This window comes from Rhinopithecus roxellana, chromosome 3, assembly GCF_007565055.1.
Source record: "Rhinopithecus roxellana isolate Shanxi Qingling chromosome 3, ASM756505v1, whole genome shotgun sequence".
In the NCBI taxonomy this organism is placed as follows: domain Eukaryota; kingdom Metazoa; phylum Chordata; class Mammalia; order Primates; family Cercopithecidae; genus Rhinopithecus; species Rhinopithecus roxellana.
Genome location: NC_044551.1, coordinates 133,900,458 through 133,920,590, shown reverse-complemented (window position 1 = coordinate 133,920,590; position 20,133 = coordinate 133,900,458). Strand labels below are relative to the sequence as shown.

Genomic DNA, 20,133 nt, shown 5'->3' with positions numbered 1-20,133 from the left:
ACTGTAAGAACCACACTTTTGGTCAGATCACATTATTTTCACATTTGTGATTCGAATTGTGGATTTTGAAATATTCAAATAAATTAATTGTTTCAATGATCTTTCAAAATTGTATCAGCTACAAGTATAATTTTTTTCCTATGAGAACTGTTTTCCTCACTACATAGAGATACAAAATTTTTCAGGTGGTTTCTTAGCTCTCCAATACAATAAAAAGAACAAGTAAATAGAAGGGATAATGAAATCCTTACTAACTGGTGTCAGTTAACTTTAGCCCTTTTCTCACAGAAACCATGCTTCATCCCTGAAGCACAAGAGACTCCTGAGACAAGGGTGAATTATTGGCCCTGTTCAAATAGATAACTATAATTTACAGTTTTTCATTTCAGTTCTTTTCTTTGTAGATGTATCTTTCCAAAGTTATAAAGTCAATTTAATTTTTCCTGAATAATCATGTTACACCCTGAGGTGATGAAAGAAGATTCGAGAACCCAGCTGCTTTCCTGTATTCAAAACTGGTTGAAAGCATGAAGGTTTATTCTTCCTGTTGTTTATATAAAAGGTAGGATCAGCATGACTGCTTTACTCATTCTTCTGACATTCTCTTTGGGAGTGTAGAATATATTTTCTTTTATAGAATGTGTTTCCAACCTGAATACAGAATTTGAAGGAAGGTTTTACATTTCTTCCAATAATTTTTGTGAAAGAGATATTAAATATGCCCTTTAAATTTGTAGCAGCCATGCTTAATTTAAAATTAAGTACATAGGAAATTTTGATTTTGGAAAAAAAACTGTTAAGATAGCTTATACACTTTATCTTCTTAGTACCCTATTTGTACAATATTGTACATATTTTATGAAACCTTACAGTATCTGTGTGAGAGGTATAAAGCATTATTCCTGCTTTTAAATGGAAAATATTGAATTCTAGAGTCAAAAGTGACTTCTGTAAGGTTACTTGTAGATCAACATTGGCATGCATAAGAAAAAAGTTTTCTAACTTCTGTTGAAAACGTCTTATTTATTTTAAATAAATCCTTTCTGCATCAGAAAACAGACATCCTCTAAAAGTAAAGAAAAAAAAAGGCTATTTGTTTCCAACTTTCTCTTAACACCTGGAGTCTCCTCAGAAGGCAGATCTCCACTCCTCGAGTGCTACACACTTGTCTGCCCCTCTAGCCAGCCAGTGGTACAGAATATACTAAACTGCAGATATTTCTGCTGTAAATGCACTGATAGTTTTGCCTCAGAGTACAGCCACTGTGGACTAAGAGAATGATTGGTCAATGAACACAGAGGTCTTCTGATATTTTTAATACACTTGGATACAATTGTCATTAGCATTCCAGGAAAGTCCCTGATTTGGAATGTATCACTAATATTTCCCACTGGTTCCTGTGGCATAAGGGATACCGTGATGTACATTGTTTCAAACATGGGACATCACACCTGGTGGGAGTACCCTGAATTCATCAGTGGCTCTGCTCCTCACATACCCCTGTGCATATGCTAGTTTGTGAAACTCTTGGAGGCCGCATGGCTTGTGAAACACATGGAGGTCCAGCAAACTCAAAGAACTCCATACAATCACTGTAACCATTTACTGACCAATCTCTTAGCCTGTTTTTCAACCCCTAGATTCTCTCTTTCTACCCTAATACATCCCACTTTCTGCCACTGCTGTTCAAAATGTGTCCAGACTCAGCATCCCAAGCTCCGTGTAATCGCATCCCTTTTACTTACTATTCAGGTAAATATCTCTCTCTCATGCAATATCTACCATGAAAACAAAACGAGTCATGTGTATGCCAAAAACTTCCAACACTCTTTGTTCAATCCAACTCGTGCTTCAGAGTTCTAGACTTGTATATATCCAGTAGCCCCTTGGCATCAGTACTTAGATGTGCCATAGAAAAACTGACCTCATCCGGAATGTAGTTCATCATCTCCATACACAAACCTGTTTTTCTTCCTGTGCTTTCAATCACAGTGAAGAACATCACAATTCAGCAGTTGCCCAAACCAGGAACTGCTGCTTTCTTCATCTGTAACTTCTGATTATTCCTAAAATCCTAAATATTTCTTGAATCCTTTCACTTATCTCCTCTTCCTGAGTCTAGCTCACCATCATCTCTTGAAGTGACTCAGAAACAGAAAGCCACAAACTGCACGTTCTCACTTACAAATAGGTAAGCAATGGGTACAGATGGACATACAATGTGTAATCATAGACACTAGAGACACCAACAGGTAGGAGGGTGTCAAGGCAGTGAGGAATGAATTATTACCTGTTTGGCACAATGTACGTGATTTAGTGTATACTATTCAGGGTACACTAAAAGCCCACACTTCACCACTACACAATATATCCATGTAATACCACTGCACTTGTGCTCCCTTAATCTATTTTAAAAAACTAGAAAAATAAAAATAAATAAATAATAAAAGCCTACAGCATTTCTCATAATGGAATCAAAATAACTAAAACAAAATTTCTTCACTTGAAACTCTTAAATGATTCATTTTTGCTTTCAGGATAAAGTCCGTATCAATTATATGGTTTTCAAGATCCTGTATTATCTGGGCTTTGCTTATTCAACCAACCACAATCTTGGCTTTCCTAAGATTGGCACCAACCATGAAAAAAATCCATTTTTTCCTGCAGGAAAACAATTCCCACCTTGAATTCTAAATGTGAGGGAATTCATGGCTGTGAATTGTGGTAATCAAGTGTTCTCAGTTTGTTACAGACAGTTGCCTTATATTAATATTTCCAAATACTAATTCAGACACATCTCCAAGTGAATCGCTTCTCTCAAGCACATCCTATTCTAAACAGCGACCTTGCGTTTTGACTCTTCCTCAAGCATCAGGCTTTAGCTTAGATACAAATTTTTATAGGATGCCTACCCTACAAGGTAGGTATGTGGGGTCCTACCTGTGTGTGCATGTAGCATCCTGCATTTCCTCCATTACATGGTTATTATATCTTGATTTCCTATTCACTTAATTGTATTGTCTACTAGACTCTTAGCTCCACGAGGGCAGGGGCTCTGTCTCTCTTGTTCCCACATTTGTACTCAACTCTGGGTACAGTGCTTAAAACCATTAGGTGCTCAATTAACATTAGTTAAGTGAATGAATGTAGCAAATATATCTCAGAGTTCTAAGCCTTGTGTCATATTGTTCCATTTTTGGGAAAGCCCACATTTTTATTTATATTTTTGTATTAAATTTTATGTATTTTCAAATAATCTCAAATATATAGAAAAGTTGAAAAAACAGTATAAAGAATTTTTTTTCCTGAACTATTTGAGACTACATTGCCAAATTGTTGCCTCATGATCCCTTAATCTCTTTTGGCTGCTGTAACAAAACACTTTAGACTGAGAAATTTACAAACACAGGAATTAATTGCTCAAAATTCTGGAGACTGGGAAGTTCCAGATTAGGTGCCAGCTCTTTCAGTGTCTGGTGAGGGTCCATTCCTCATAGATAGTGCCTTCTATGTGTCCTCCTATGGTGGAAGGGCAAGGAGACTCCTCCTCCAAGCTTCTTTTAGAAGGGCATTAATTCTATTCCTGAGGGCTTCACTCTCATGACTTAATCATCTTTTAAAGGTTCTGCCTCTTAATATCATCCCAGGGTGGGTTAGGTCTCAATATATGAATTCACAGGATGGGGAAGAGACACACAAATATTCAGACCATAGTAACTCAATACTTTAACATGTGTTTTCTAAAACACATGGATATTCTCCTATATAACCAACATGGAACCATGGAAATTAGAAAATACAAGATAAGTGACTGCTAATTTTCAGACCCCTTTCAATTCTTGTCAAATGTACCAATACAAGCTACCAATGAGTTTCTTCACAGAATTGGAAAAAACTGCTTTAAAGTTCATATGGAACCAAAAAAGAGCCCGCATTACCAAGACAATCCTAAGTCAAAAGGACAAAGCTGGAGGCGTCACGCTACCTGACTTCAAACTATACTACAAGGCTACAGTAACCAAAACAGCATGGTACTGGTACCAAAACAGAGATATAGACCAATGGAACAGAACAGAGTCCTCAGAAATAATACCGCACATCTACAGCCATCTGATCTTTGACAAACCTGAGAGAAACAAGAAATGGGGAAAGGATTCCCTATTTAATAAATGGTGCTGGGAAAATTGGCTAGCCATAAGTAGAAAGCTGAAACTGGATCCTTTCCTTACCCCTTATACGAAGATTAATTCAAGATGGATTAGAGACTTAAATGTTAGACCTAATACCATAAAAACCCTAGAAGAAAATCTAGGTAGTACCATTCAGGACATAGGCATGGGCAAGGACTTCACGTCTAAAACACCAAAAGCAACGGCAGCAAAAGCCAAAATTGACAAATGGGATCTAATTAAACTAAAGAGCTTTTGCACAGCAAAAGAAACTACCATCAGAGTGAACAGGCAACCTACAGAATGGGAGAAAATTTTTGCAACCTACTCATCTGACAAAGGGCTAATATCCAGAATCTACAAAGAACTCAAACAAATATACAAGAAAAAAACAAACAACCCCATCAAAAAGTGGGCAAAGGATATGAACAGACATTTCTCAAAAGAAGATATTCATACAGCCAACAGACACATGAAAAAATGCTCATCATCACTCGCCATCAGAGAAATGCAAATCAAAACCACAATGAGATACCATCTCACACCAGTTAGAATGGCAATCATTAAGAAGTCAGGAAACAACAGGTGTTGGAGAGGATGTGGAGAAATAGGAACACTTTTACACTGTTGGTGGGATTGTAAACTAGTTCAACCATTATGGAAAACAGTATGGCAATTCCTCAAGGATCTAGAACTAGATGTACCATATGACCCAGCCATCCCACTACTGGGTATATACCCAAAGGATTATAAATTATTCTACTACAAAGACACATGTACACGTATGTTTATTGCGGCACTATTCACAATAGCAAAGACTTGGAATCAACCCAAATGTCCATCTGTGACAGACTGGATTAAGAAAATGTGGCACATATACACCATGGAATACTATGCAGCCATAAAAAAGGATGAGTTTGCGTCCTTTGTAGGGACATGGATGCAGCTGGAAACCATCATTCTTAGCAAACTATCACAAGAAGAGAAAACCAAACACCACATGTTCTCACTCATAGGTGGGAACTGAACAATGAGATCACTTGGACTCGGGAAGGGGAACATCACGCACTGGGGCCTATCATGGGGAGGGGGGAGGGGGGAGGAGGGAGGGATTGCATTGGGGAGTTATACATGATATAAATGATGAATTGATGGGTGCTGACGAGTTGATGGGTGCAGCACACCAACATGGCATAAGTATACATATGTAACAAACCTGCACGTTATGCACATGTACCCTAGAACTTAAAGTATAAAAAAAAAAAAAAAAAAATGTACCAATACATCCTGATCCATACATGGAAATGTCAGGTCTGTTGGATGGAAGAAATAAATTAACCAATCCCTGAGCTGCCTTAACTCATGACTTTTTCTAACATACATAATACATTTTTTATATTGTTAGAGCCACTTTGAATTGACTTTTTTAATGTTTGCAAATAAAGGCAACCTCATTGTTAAATAATAATTGAACAGTTGTATGCTGTTATTTTATGCACGTTGGTCTTGTATCTCCATTCTAAATTTCAAATCTTAAAGCATATGGACCATAATTAAGAATCATTTTCCATATTTCCCGGCATCAAGCACAGTGTTTGCTGCATAATAAATATTTGATAAATATCTGTTTATTATTATATTCTCCTTTAAACCTTATTAGATTATTCATTTCTTCTCTTAAATTTGAAAGGTAAATATTTTATGTACTTCCATGACCATGAAAGAATTCAAATTGTCCCTGTTTGCAGATGACATGACCGTATATTTAGAAAACCCCATTGTCTCAGCCCAAAATCTCCTTAAGCTGATAAGAAACTTCAGCAAAGTCTCAGGATACAAAATCAATGTGCAAAAATCACAAGCATTCTTAGACACCAGTAACATACAAACAGCCAAATCATGAATGAACTCCCATTCACAATAGTTTCAAAGAGAATAAAATACCTAGGAATCCAACTTACAAGGGATGTAAAGGACCTCTTCAAGGAGAACTACAAACCACTGCTCAGTGAAATAAAAGAGAACACAAACAAATGGAAGAACATACCATGCTCAAGGATAGGAAGAATCAATATTGTGAAAATGGCCATACTGCCCAAGGTAATTTATAGATTCAATGCCATCCCCATCAAGCTACCAATGAGTTTCTTCACAGAATTGGAAAAAACTGCTTTAAAGTTCATATGGAACCAAAAAAGAGCCCGCATTGCCAAGACAATCCTAAGTCAAAAGAACAAAACTGGAGGCATCACACTACCTGACTTCAAACTATACTACAAGGCTACAGTAACCAAAACAGCATGGTACTGGTACCAAAACAGAGCTATAGACCAATGGAACAGAACAGAGTCCTCAGAAATAATACCACACATCTATAGCCATCTGATCTCTGACAAACCTGACAAAAACAAGAAATGGGGAAAGGATTCCCTATTTAATAAATGGTGCTGGGAAAATTGACTAGCCATAAGTAGAAAGCTGAAACTAGATGCTTTCTTTACTCCTTATATGAAAATTAATTCAAGATGGATTAGAGACTTAAATGTTAGACCTAAACCATAAAAACCCTAGAAGAAAACCTCGGTAATACCATTCAGGACATAGGCATGGGCAAGGACTTCATGTCTAAAACACCAAAAGCAATGGCAACAAAAGCCAAAATTGACCAATGGGATCTAATTAAACTAAAGAGCTTCTGCACAGCAAAAGAAACTACCTTCAGAGTGAAGAGGCAACCTACAGAATGGGAGAAAATTTTTGCAATCTAGTCATCTTAAAAAGGGCTAATATCCAGAACCTATAAAGAACTCAATCAAATTTACAAGAAAAAAACAAACAACCCCATCTAAAAGTGGGCAAAGGATATGAATAGACACTTCTCAAAAGAAGACATTCAGACAGCCAACAGATACGTGAAAAATGCTCATGATCACTTGCCATCAGAGAAATGCAAATCAAAACCACAATGAGACACCACCTCACACCAGTTAGAATGACAATCATTAAAAAATCAGGAAACAACAGGTGCTGGAGAGGATGTGGAGAAATAGGAACACTTTTACACTGTTGGTGGGACTGTAAACTAGTTCAACCATTGTGGAAAGTAGTGTGGCGATTTCTCAAGGATCTTGAATTAGAAATACCATTTAACCCAGCCATCCCATTACTGGGGATATACCCAAAGGATTATAAGTCATGCTGCTATAAAGACACACGCACACATATGTTTATTGCGGCACTATTCACCATAGCAAAGACTTGGAATCAACCCAAATGTCCATCAGTGACAGACTGGATTAAGAAAATGTGGCACATATACACCATGGAATACTATGCAGCCATAAAAAAGGATGAGTTCGTGTCCTTTGTAGGCACATGGATGCAGCTGTAAACCATCATTCTCAGCAAACTATTACAAGAACAGAAAATCAAATACCACATATTCTCACTCATAGGTGGGAATTGAACAATAAGATCACTTGGACACAGGAAGGGGAGCATCACACACCAGTTCTTATTGTGGGAAGGGAGTAGGCAGGAGGGATAGCATTAGGTGATATACCTAATGTAAATGATAAGTTAATGGGTGCAGCACACCAACATGGCACATGTATATATATATGTAGCAAACCTGCACGTTGTGCACATGTACCCTAGAACTTAAAGTATAATTTTTAAAAAATGAAAAAAAAAGAAAAAATCATCTAGAAATAAGACTATCAGAGCATACCATTTTAAGAGCAGAAATGTTTTTGTTAAATAAATTTATTGAGAGTTTTCTTTTCTCTTACTTTAGTGTAAGAGTATAAAATGTCAGATTTGAAAAGGATCTTATAGATGATCTAGCCAAATTCCATTTTAAAGAATTATATTCCATGGCTCAGGAATATTTTACAGTTTTAGTTATTTTTCACCAATCTCTAATTAGCCCTTCAAAATAGTCCTATATACAGTAGTCCAAAGTATTTGAAAAGCCACAGCCTTGACTACATCAGGCTCTTTTGAATGATCTTTTTGATCAAGTACAAACCATTACTTGAAAAATGTCTACAACTATTTAACATTTTGACTCAAATTTCTTCTTTGCTCCCAATAGTATTCTAACATACTTTATGTTATAACGAATTATTTAGTAAAATATACTATCTTTTTCCTTGTGTCATCATGCTTCTCCTATCAAACAATCTATTGTCTATAAAATATAAGATAAAATATTATAGTTATTAAGAGCATGGACTCTGGAACCACACTGATTGGGTTAGAACACCCATCTCTCCATTTGCTCCTTGTGGGAACCTGAAAATTTTAAATTAATCTCTCAGGGCCCTTGTTTTCACATATACAAAACCAGAAGAATAGTAGTATTGGCCTTCCAGGATGGTTTTAAGGACTAAACTATTTAATACATATACAGCTCAAGGAAGATGATGAGCACTCATTGAGCTAATCTTTTATATTATGGTGATTGGTACAGATCATCTATTTATGAAAACAAAAGGACATTCATAAAATACTATGGTTTTTTTTTTTTTTTTTTTTTTTTTTTTTTGGAGACGGAGTCTCGCTCTGTCGCCCAGGCTGGAGTGCAGTGGCCGGATCTCAGCTCACTGCAAGCTCCGCCTCCGGGGTTTTACGCCATTCTCCTGCCTCAGCCTCCCGAGTAGCTGGGACTACAGGCGCCCGCCACCTCGCCCTGCTAGTTTTTTTGTATTTTTTAGTAGAGACGGGGTTTCACCATGTTAGCCAGGATGGTCTCGATCTCCTGACCTCGTGATCCGCCCGTCTCGGCCTCCCAAAGTGCTGGGATTACAGGCTTGAGCCACCGCGCCCGGCCAAAAATACTGTGTTTAAAGAAAGTTGTCCATGATTATTACAGAACCGTATATGCATCTGTGTTCTCCTACACTGTGCTCTATTCTAATAAATGAGCACTTCATTTTATATGTTTGTCATTTATGGAATGATTTGTAATTTCTTAAGATATTCTTTAATAAAAAGCATCTTTTTTTTGTATTGTCTCAGTATATTTTTAACTCATTTAATGGCAAGTTGCCTTTGAGTTATGAAAATAAAAATCAATAGTAAAATGTTATATGTCTTCATACAGGCATACTTCAAAGATTTTGTGGGTTCAATTCCGGGACACCATAATAAAGCAAATATTATAATAAAACAAGTCACACAAATTTTTTGTTTTCCTGCTGCATGTAAGAGTTGTTAATACTATACTGATCTCCATTAAGTGTGCAACAGCATTATGTCTAAAACTGTACATATCTTAATTTTAAACACTTTATTACTGATAAATGCTAACAATCATCTGAGCCTTCTGAGAGTTGTAACCTTTTTTGTGGGCAGGGCGTCTTGCCTCCGTGTTATTGGCTGCTGACTGATCAGGTGGTAGTTGCCAAAGATTTAGGTGACTGTGGCAGTTTCTTAAGACAACAGTGGAATTTGTTGCATCTATTTATTATTATTCTTTTCAGGAATAAGTTATCTGTGACATGCAATGCTGTCTGATAGCATTTTACCCAGTGTGGAGCTTCTTGCAAAATTGGATTCAGTCCTCTCAAACCCTGCCACTGTTTTATCAACAAAGTTTATCTACAATTCTAAATCCTTTGTGGTCATCTCAGCAATGTTCAGTGTCTTTACCAGGAGTAGACTCCATCATTTTCTTTGTTCATCAGTAATAAGCAATTCAGCAACTCATCTTTTTTTTTTTTTTTTTTATCATAGAGACTGTGGCAATTCATATTTTCAGCCTTAGTTCTATATCTAGTCCTCTTGTTCTGTCCACCCCACCTGCAGTTACTTCCTCTGAAGTCTTGAACCCATCAAAGTCATCCATTAATGTTGGAGTAAACTTTCCAAATCCCTGAAAATGTTGATAGTTTGACCTCCTCCCATGAATCCCAAATGTTCTTAATGGCATCTAAAATAGTGAATCTTTTCCAGATTTTTAATTCACTTTGTCCATATCCATGAGAGAAATCACTATCTATGGCAGCTATGGCCTTACAAAATGTATTTCTTAAATAATAAGACTTGAAAATCAAAATTACTCCTTGATGTAAATGATAAAGTGCTGCAGAATGGATGTTGTGTTAGCAGGCATGAAAACAACATTAATCTTCTGTACATCTCCATTAGAGCCCTTGGGTGACCAGGTGCATTGCCAATGAGCAATAATATTTTGAAAGGATTGTTTTTCTTAGCCTTAGGTCTCAACAGAGGGCTTAAAATATTTAGTAAACCATGTTGTAAACAGATATGCTGCCATGTGGGATTTGTTTTTTCATTTGTACAGCACAGGCAGAGCAGATTTAACATAGTTCTTCAACTTAAAGTTACCAGCTGCATTAGCCCTTAACAAGAGAGTCGGACTGTTCTTTGAAGCTTTGAAGCTAGGCATGGACTTTTCCTCTCTAGCTATGAAATTCCTAGATGACATTGTCTACCAATAGAAAGCTCTTACATCTACATTGAAAATACGTTTGGTGTAGCCACCTTCATCAAAGATCTTAGCTAGATCATCTGGATAACTTGCTACAGCTTCTACAGCAGCACTTGCTGCTTCACCTTGTATGTTCTTTTATGAGCCAACTTCTGCTAGCTTCCAACTTTTCTTCTTCAGCTTCCTCATCTTTTTGAGCTTACACAGAATTGAAGGAATTTAGGATCTTGTTCTGGATTAGGCTTTGGCTTAAGGGAATGTTGAGGTTGGTTTGATCTTCAATCCAGACCACCCAAACTTTCTCCACATCAGCAATAAGGCTGTTTTGTTTTCTTATCATTTGTATGTTTACTGGAGAACTACTTTTAATTTTCGTCAAGAACTTTTCCTTTGTATTTACAACTTGGCTAATTGTATGGTGCAAGAGGCCTAGCTTTCAGACTATTTTGACTTTCCACATGCCTTACTCACTAAGCTTAATCATTTCTAGTTTTTTATTCCAAGTAAGAGGCATGTGACTCTTCCTTTCAGTTCTACACTTAGAGGCTTAATTGTAATATTGTTTTGTCTCAGGGAATAGGGAGGTCTGATGAGAGGGAGAGAGATGAGGGAAAGCCCAGTGGGTAGAGCGGTCAGAACATGCAGAACATTTATTAACTCCACCGTCTTATATGGACATGGTTTGTAGCAGCCCAGCACACTTATAATAGTAACATCAAAGATCACTGATCATAGATCACCATAATGATATAAGTATAATGAAAAAGTTTGAAATAGCTTGGAAATTACCAAGCTGTGCTGCAAATACATGAAATGAGCACGTGCTGTTGGAAAAATGGTGCCAACAGACTTACTCAATTCAGGGTTGCCACAAACCTTTAATCTGTAAAAACTGTAATACCTGGAAAACACAATACACTGAAGTGTAATAAAATGAGGTTATGTCTGTAATGTAAAACTGTTTAATGAACTTAATGATAAAGTACTATAAGGATTTCTAGAAAAAGTTATACAGATGCTATATACTAATTGATAGAATACAAAAATGAATCTTTTTTGTTACTGATTTTCTTACTAAAAAGTTTAATTTCTCAACTGGTTCAAATGTGCAGCTGCTTCTTGATACTTCAGGTATCTCTCAGACTAGAGATAGATAATTAAGAGGCATTAATATAGAATGAATAGTTGAGCAAAGCACTGTTCATGGAAGCAAAGTAAAAATAAAGAAGAAAGTTATAGCTTTGGAGAGATCAAAATAGATAATAGTGAAGTCAGTATGATGTTTTATGGTTTACAGTGTGCTTTCATATACACTATTGTTAACATGTTTCAAGGAAGAATTTTTAAATTTCTCAATCCCTACCCTTTGAACCATTGAAAGGATGTATTTGTTTATTATCTGATATTTTACTTTTTATTTCTACTTACTTCAAATATATACTTTTACATGCATTCAAAATAATTTTGTGTTATCTTTTATATTATGTAATTCTGAATAACTCTGTAAGAGTTCTCATCTATACACTTCCTTTATAGAAGTTCCATATTCCTTGTGATGAGACATTTGGGTACATAAAGAAGAGTTGCTATAGCTAGGAGCTGCTAAGAAGCATGTTAAATCCCTGCTGAGCTTACTTCAGTTAGCTACGAGATGGGTGGTGAGGATAAGAAAAAAAGAATAGGAGGAGGAAGAGCATATATTTCTTGCTCATATTTTCATCCACTTGGCAACTCAATCCTTTTGTGTTAACAAGCTCTTTGGGGAATATAAGTAACCACCAGGAAGGCCAGAACTGTGAATGATTCATTTTTTATCTTTTGTCTAAATCATATCAACAGCTAGAAGTGACTAGAGATTATACTGCTGTATGAGAAGATGGGAAAAGAACTGGTATGTAGAAACAATAGAGAAAAAAAAGGAAAAGAAAACTGTCAAATGTTGCCAGGCTGGAGGCTGGTTAGGCACTTATAACTAGGAGTACTATCAGCTTATAGTCTCCTTGATAACTCCTCCTTCGTTTCTCTTTCACTATTGGTAGTGTTCCTGGACAGTGGTCCCCATCCAGACCCCAAGAAAGGATTCTTAGATTCAGCACAAGAAAGATTTCAGGGCAAGTCTGCAGTGCAAAGTGAAAGCAAATTTATTAAGAAAGTAAAGGAATAAAAGAATGGCTACTCCATGCACAGAACAACCCAGAGGGCTGCTGGTTGCCCATTTTTACGGTTATTTCTTGATAATATGCTAAACAAGGGGTGTATGACCCCTTTTTAGACCATATAGGGTAACTTCCTGATGTTGCCATGGCATTTATAAACTGTCATGGTGGGAGTGTAGCAGTGAGGACGACCAGAGGTCCCTCTCATGGCCATTTGGTTTTGGTGGGTTTTGGCCGGCTCTGTTACTGTAAACTGTTTAATCAGCAAGGTCTTTATGACCCATATTTTGTGTTTTGACCTCTTATCTCATCCTGTGACCTAGAATGAATTAACCATCTAGGAATGCAGTCCAGTAGGTTTCAGCCTCATTTTACCCAGCTCCCATTTAAGATGGAGTTGCTCTGGTTTACACGCCTCTGACAGAAGCAAAGGATTTCCTTTATTCTTGGGCTTTCTGTAAGATACTTAGGACAGATATGGAGATTCTCTTATATTTATTCAATATCAAGCTTCTACTAGGGATACACACTGGGGAAGGGGTGCTACTCAGAGTGGTTAGGAAGCAGGTACTACTTTCCCAACTTTCTCTTTCAACTGAACTCAAATTGAATCCTGATAGGTGTATATTGCAGAGTGACCAAAAAGAAAAATAAAAGGTCAAGATTTGTGTCATGACCTAATTCATGCTCTTGTACCAAAAAGGGGAGTGGGGCTCATAGCTTTAGGCCTTCTCTATGTAATGTTTCTCTTCCAGATCTTCATCAGTGCTTATCAAATTTCTCTGCCCTGCCTCTCCACACACCACAAGTGCACACGCGTGCACACACATACACACCCCATTCTCTTCTAAGACCCTCTCTAACCTTTAATATTTGATTCATTAGGACTTTTCTGTGTCCAAAATATACCAGTATTTCTTGCGTTCTCCACTTTTCCTAGACTTCAGTCACGGGCTTTTCCTCTCCTTTTTTATGAACTTGGATTCTGTCAGTGGTAAGATACAATGTGCGTAGTCTAGAGCAGCCCTGGAAAATTTCTGCAAGAGTAACTTGAAAGCAAGAACACTTACCATAAGATTCAACATAGCCTGGTCTCATGAAGAAGGCACATCCCTTTCATTAATATGACTTTGACCCTACTCCTTAAAAAAAATAACTTAACATTACTTCACAATAGAGTACGTATTTTACTAACTTCTAAGCCAGTTTATACAAATAGGCTGCTATATAAGCTGAGAAGAACTTTGTGTCACTCAGAATAGGTGTCAGTGATTTACAGTGCAATCTGACTCTCTTTGTCTCCCAAGCAGAATGGAACACTTTGAATTCATCCCATTATACAAGGTGGGGAGGAGACACTCCAGTTTTCTTAAATAACACTTTGAAGACCAATTTAGTCTCTTCAACTTAAGTTTTCTCTGATAAGTTGAGAGATTTTTGTATCATGCATAAGAATGACAGGAACTTACTAAGTGCTCAAAAATATGTACTGAGTTTAAAAGAAATAAGATTGGCAATTCTCACCTATATTAAATTTCTTTAGAATTTGTCATATGAGACTACTCATCCATGCAGCAAGTAATTATTGAAGGCCTACTCTGTGCCACATACTGTTTCATAATACTGCTTTTCAGTGTCCACTCCCTGTCATGTCTCTGAAAGATTTACACACAAAGCATGACTTTAGTAATGCCTCTCATCATATATAATAATTTTCAAAAGGACCCAAGAGAGGAATGTTCTAACAAAGGTATATGGGAATAGTTGGTGGCAGGGAGCCCCATGTAGACTGAAAAGCTCCTGACCCCATTCCCACATTCCACTCTGATATCCCAGACTCTTTTTATCCTCTACCCTACCTTCTTAGATATGAAAAGCCAGGAGCTAACAAGGCCAACTAACAAACTTGAATTCTGCTAACATATAGTACAATGTATTTTGTAATTGACAGTAATTTTTATAATCACAAGGTTTCAACCTCTTTTTAATATAATCTTCAGTTTTAAAAAGTTTTTGTGAGGTACTTTTCTGTGATACAAAAATTGTATTATGCCTAGCTAGAAACTTTAAAAGGAAAAAAGAAGAGTTAATCTAATCTTCTTTTATACTTTTTTTATATTATGTTTTCTAAAAGGTTTTACTGTCAGTTTATCTTATGTTAAGATACTCAAATTATTTCTCCAAGTACATCGCTGGAACTTTTGAGAAGCAGATACCACATACACACACACTAAAGTTACATCTCTTCTGAGTGTTTAGGAACCAGGATTGGTTGATTTGTTTTACTATGTTTGTTTTTTTAGCAAAACTTTAGTAGAAAATGATTATGTCATTAAAATTCTCTCATAATAGATTCATAAAAGCTATGACTAAATCCAGAAATTATAGACCTTTATTCTGAGATAAGATTGTGTTTTTACTCATAATTTTAAAAAAAATATACATTCAAATATTAAGAATTAATGTGGGAATCGATATAAGATGAAAAAGGAATAGAAATGCATAGCAAGCCATCATTTAAACATAAAAAAATAGTTTTGTGACATGAAAAAGATGGCATTAACACACCCCTCAGCATAATTAAATTTTAGACAGGCTTCTGCCTCACTCAGACCTCCATTTTCTTAAAGTATTTACTTAAGAAAACTTATCACTGTAAACTCTTTCTCTATTTGAGATGTAAATCTTTTAGAAAGCCTCTTGCCAGTTTTACAGCCTAGGAATGTCATTCTCAATGACTTGGGAGCCATCCCTTCGAATGTATTCAGCAAGGGAGATAGCATCCCTATCTCTCCAGTTTCTCCAGAAGGATAGGAGCCTAATTTCAGTGGACATTTTGCCGTAAGTTGTAAAACTATCTCCTGCGTGAATATGTGAGAAAGTTTACTTTTCCTCTGGGTAAGGCCAGTAATCACACATAGGTAGCCTATGCTCCCCTCCCACCCCCAACTCTAGCTGTTAAAGTCTTGAAAACTTCAGCTCTTTGTTTCAATGGCATCAAGGTCAGGCTGAGTTCTGGTCTCTCTCCTGTATTCTAGTAGTCTTGAATAAAGTCTGCCTTGCCTGTTTAACTTTGTCTAGTGCAATTTTTGCTTTGACAAGCATTATGTCATATAATAGGTTATTCTATAACTGAGGTAAGTGGTTCAGAAATATATATATAACTGAATAAAATATTAGTATTTTGTTTCTTAAATAGTAATAGTGAGTCAGCCACCACAAATTCTACAGAAATTATAGTTTATGTAAATGTGCTCAAATTAAAAGGCTTCTGTGTCTGAATCTATCATAAATGTATCAGCTTTATATGGGGGTATATAGCCTTCTATTTGTTCCTAAATATGTGATACATTTGTTTGTCTATAGAAAAAAACACAAAAGGCATCTCTTATTCACTTAACAAATCAGTCAATAAACCCAGAGATGCTGTATTTGAACTTTAAATTTCTCATGCAGAGAATCCAATAAATTCTTCCACAGATTCCCTTTGGCATCTGAGTACATTTCTAGTGCCCTTTAAATTTTTATGGCCATTTCTCTTCCTGTCTTACCCTAGAGACAATGTTTCACTACATTCACAGTGTTTCCATGTCTTTACTTGCTAATTCCCTCTCCCCCTATTCTGAATTAACGCATAGCTGCTAGACTTTGCTAGTTTCCCCCGGTAATATCTCTTTCTGGCCCTTTCACTCTCTCTCTCAACACTCTTATCATTGCCCTTAGTGCACAAGTAATAAGAGATTCCTAGTATTCCCAACGATTAACCCAAAATGTCCAATGTACACACACACACACACATGCATATATATATAACTGTATTTATTTATGTTCATGTTTATATTTATAGAGGCATTCAATCTTTCACAGGGTCATGTAAGAAAACAATAACAAAAAAAGACCTTTATGTTAGAATATATATTGATTTACAAGAAAAGCTTAAAGATAGAATTATGTCAGAAGCTTATATATCACTAATTTGTTTTATAAATTTAATGAATAACAAAAATATTAGACATTTTTGATTAGTTTTAAGTCTTTAAAAAACTATGTGATATGAATATTCTTTAAAAAAATCAAGGTCAAGTAACAACAAGGAATGGAAAAATTGTATTCAGTTGAACATATTCACGTGATAACTTAGAACTTTAATGTAAAGTGAACATTGCTCCAATAAGTACGTATCTTTATGTACTATATCATCATGTAAAATATTAAACAAAATAAAGAGGAAATCGCTTTTAAAGTACAAAATACAGAAGCTGGTCCAAATTATATAAATTGGTGTGGCTGAGTTCACTTCATTAGTTCTCTAGTTTTAATGATTGTGAATCAACCATTATTGATTCTGCCAGAGTGGTGAGTGGTGATGTTGAAGAAAAACACGGTGATTGCATTGACAAGTTGTCACTTACTGTGTTGTCGTCATATCAATGGGATGCTGATGTAGTATTAATGATTTGTGCAGCGCATCCCTGAGTCCTCAGTTCTAGCAATATTAACTGAAGTAAATAAAGTATTGGCAATATCCAAAACCTCTTTTCTACTGTAAGTTAGCAGCTTCTTTAGCTTTTGTAAAAAATAAGCTAAATTATTTATGAATTGGTTTTAATTTCAATTGATGAGATTGCTAGTAATATACTCCTTTTACCTGTCATGAGACATGTCCTGATGAATGCAGATGATCGTTGATAGGTAGCACCTCCAATGTGCAAAATTTTACTGTGAAATTATGTGAATTTGAATGTTACTTCTGTTTATGTTGGATTAAATTCATATTTCTAAATTCAGCAGCCTCTTCTCTCTCTCTCTTGGTTCATTTTCAACTGTCAAAAGTCACAGCTTTCCCCAAAGCATTATAAATAACATAAAACAAATGTAAACGAACAAGAAATAAGAATGACAAATTCCCAAGTTTTTTGAGGGGCAGGAGGAGGTGTATGAAAAATACATTCTTCATCAAATCCACAATTAAATTCTGTATCATTTTCATAGGTTCAGGAAATTATAAAGCATCAATAAATCTTACAGATTTTCTTTTATTCTTAGGTCATCACTGATATTTCTTTGTGGAAGAAAGTGAAATATTTTCCATTGTGGAAGACAGTGGTGAGTCCTCAAGGATCTAGGAACAGAAATGCCATTTGACCCAGCAATCCCATTACTGAGTATATACCCAAAGGATTATAAATCATTCTACTATAAAGACACATGCACACATATGTTTATTGCAGCACTGTTTACAATAGCAAAGACTTGGAACCAACCTAAATGCCCATCAGTGATAGATTGGATAAAGAAAATGTGGTACATAAACACTGTTGAATACTATGCAGCCATAAAAAAGGACACGTTCACATTCTTTGCAGGGACATGGATGAAGCTGGAAACTATCATTCTCAGCAAACTAACACAGGAACAGAAAACCAAACACTGCATGTTCTCACTCATAGTGGCAGTTCAACAGTGAGAACACATGGACACAGGGAGGGGAACATCAGACACTGGAGCCTGTCGGAGGGTGGGGGGCTAGGAGAGGGACAGCATTAGGAGAAATACCTAACGCAGATGATAGGTTGATAGGTGCAGCAAACCACCATGGGACATGTATACCTGTGTAACAAGCCTGCACGTTATGCACATGTATCCCAGAACTTAAAGTATAATGATAAAAAAAGAAAAAAAAAAAAAAAAAAGGAAATGTGATCAAATACACTGAATTAATTTTTTTATAATCTTGCAGGAATATTTGCTCTTGAATCATATATGAAGTATATCTTTGACAACATAGGCTACGAAAATTTAATAAGTAACTGAATAATGTTGAATAAATACGTTTGTTCTACAAAGGGAAAACAGTTTTTTATGTCTAAAGATTTAATGGAATTGTCATGAAATATAATTCATTTTATTTCAAACATTCTTCATACTAAAATTTAAACCTCGTACGTTTCCTTTAGGATGTTCTTGACAAGAATTAGGACATGTAAGCATTAGAATTCTTAAGATCTACTATTCTCATAAATTAAAATACATCAAAGAATGCATAATGTTTATGCCAATTAATGTAGCCGAGGTATAATTTTTATTGTTTTTAAGCTACACTAAAACTATGCTTTAGTAAATGCAATTGACATTTAAAAGTGATGTGTAATTGGAGGCCATTTTAAAGACTTTTGTCAATATTTATCCTCTACAATTACTGGTATTTTATTGTATCATCATCTACATTTCAAAACTCACCAAGTACTATTAAAAGTCTCTATAGCTGCATAACAAAGCACCCTAAACTCAGTGGTTTAACACAAACAGTATCTTATTTGCTCCCAGTTGTGTTCCACAGTGTCAAGATCTTTGATTGGGATTTCATGAAAGACTAAGGCGTAGCTGGGACAGCTTGAATGGGGCGATACGTGTGGGTCGTCGGCTGCAAATATTGATTTAATTTCTAGGGTTTCCTCCATGTAGCTACTCTATGTGTCCAGCTTTGGCTAACTCAAAAGGTGGTGGTTTCTTGGTTCCAAGAACAAATCTTCCAAGGAGCAAATCTTCATTGTGCAAATGTTTTAACAAGCCTGTTTGCTTCATTCTTACTAATGTCTCATTGGTCAAAGCAAGTCACATGACCGAACCCAGAGTCAGTGTGAGAAGAGACCACACAAGGATGTGAATATCTAGAGGTCTAAGTCATTTGGCACCACTGATGTCAGAGTCTACTACAGAACTACTGTTGGGGATATAGAATTCCTACCTACTGGGGATCAAATTTGGATGTAGGTTTCCTAGTTTAATTTCTTATTTTTATTGTATTTTTTCCCATTTATAATGTGAAAATCAGAGAAAAACACGAGAAGCTAAACTTATACTGAAAAGATGATGGTGAATCTTAACAAAATCTTCTCAGTAGTTTTAAATTAACAACTGGAAAGGAAAATAAAATAGAATTGTGGACTGAGGTTTGCAGTTATAGATACAATCAATATTTCTTCAGAAACAAGCATAAAGCCAACACATGAGATTAAGCGATCCAATGACATCTTACACATTTTAAAGTGTAATGATGAGTACTATACCATTTCCATCAATCTTTTTGCACTTTCTAGAAACTTTTAGGAATCTTCTCTGCAGTCGAAAGATGTTCATAATCAGTTTTTCGTTTTTTATATAGTAAGCACACTGGGTAACTTTTAAAAAATCTCTACTATATCTATACCTTCCACCAAATACTTGATGTTTTTGTGTTTTTATAACTTAAATTTGTTGATTTACAACTCCCACTTCTGAAAGTAGACTATAAGACGCAGAGTGACTTGGACGCTTAAGCTACAGAATGGCTCGCATTACTTTATGTGCC

At 35.9% G+C, this 20,133-nt stretch overlaps 1 pseudogene; it reads right to left on the bottom strand.

The window, feature by feature from the left end:
• The window catches only part of LOC104668101, a 145,136-nt pseudogene that overhangs the window by 87,013 nt on the left and 37,990 nt on the right, over positions 1-20,133 (bottom strand).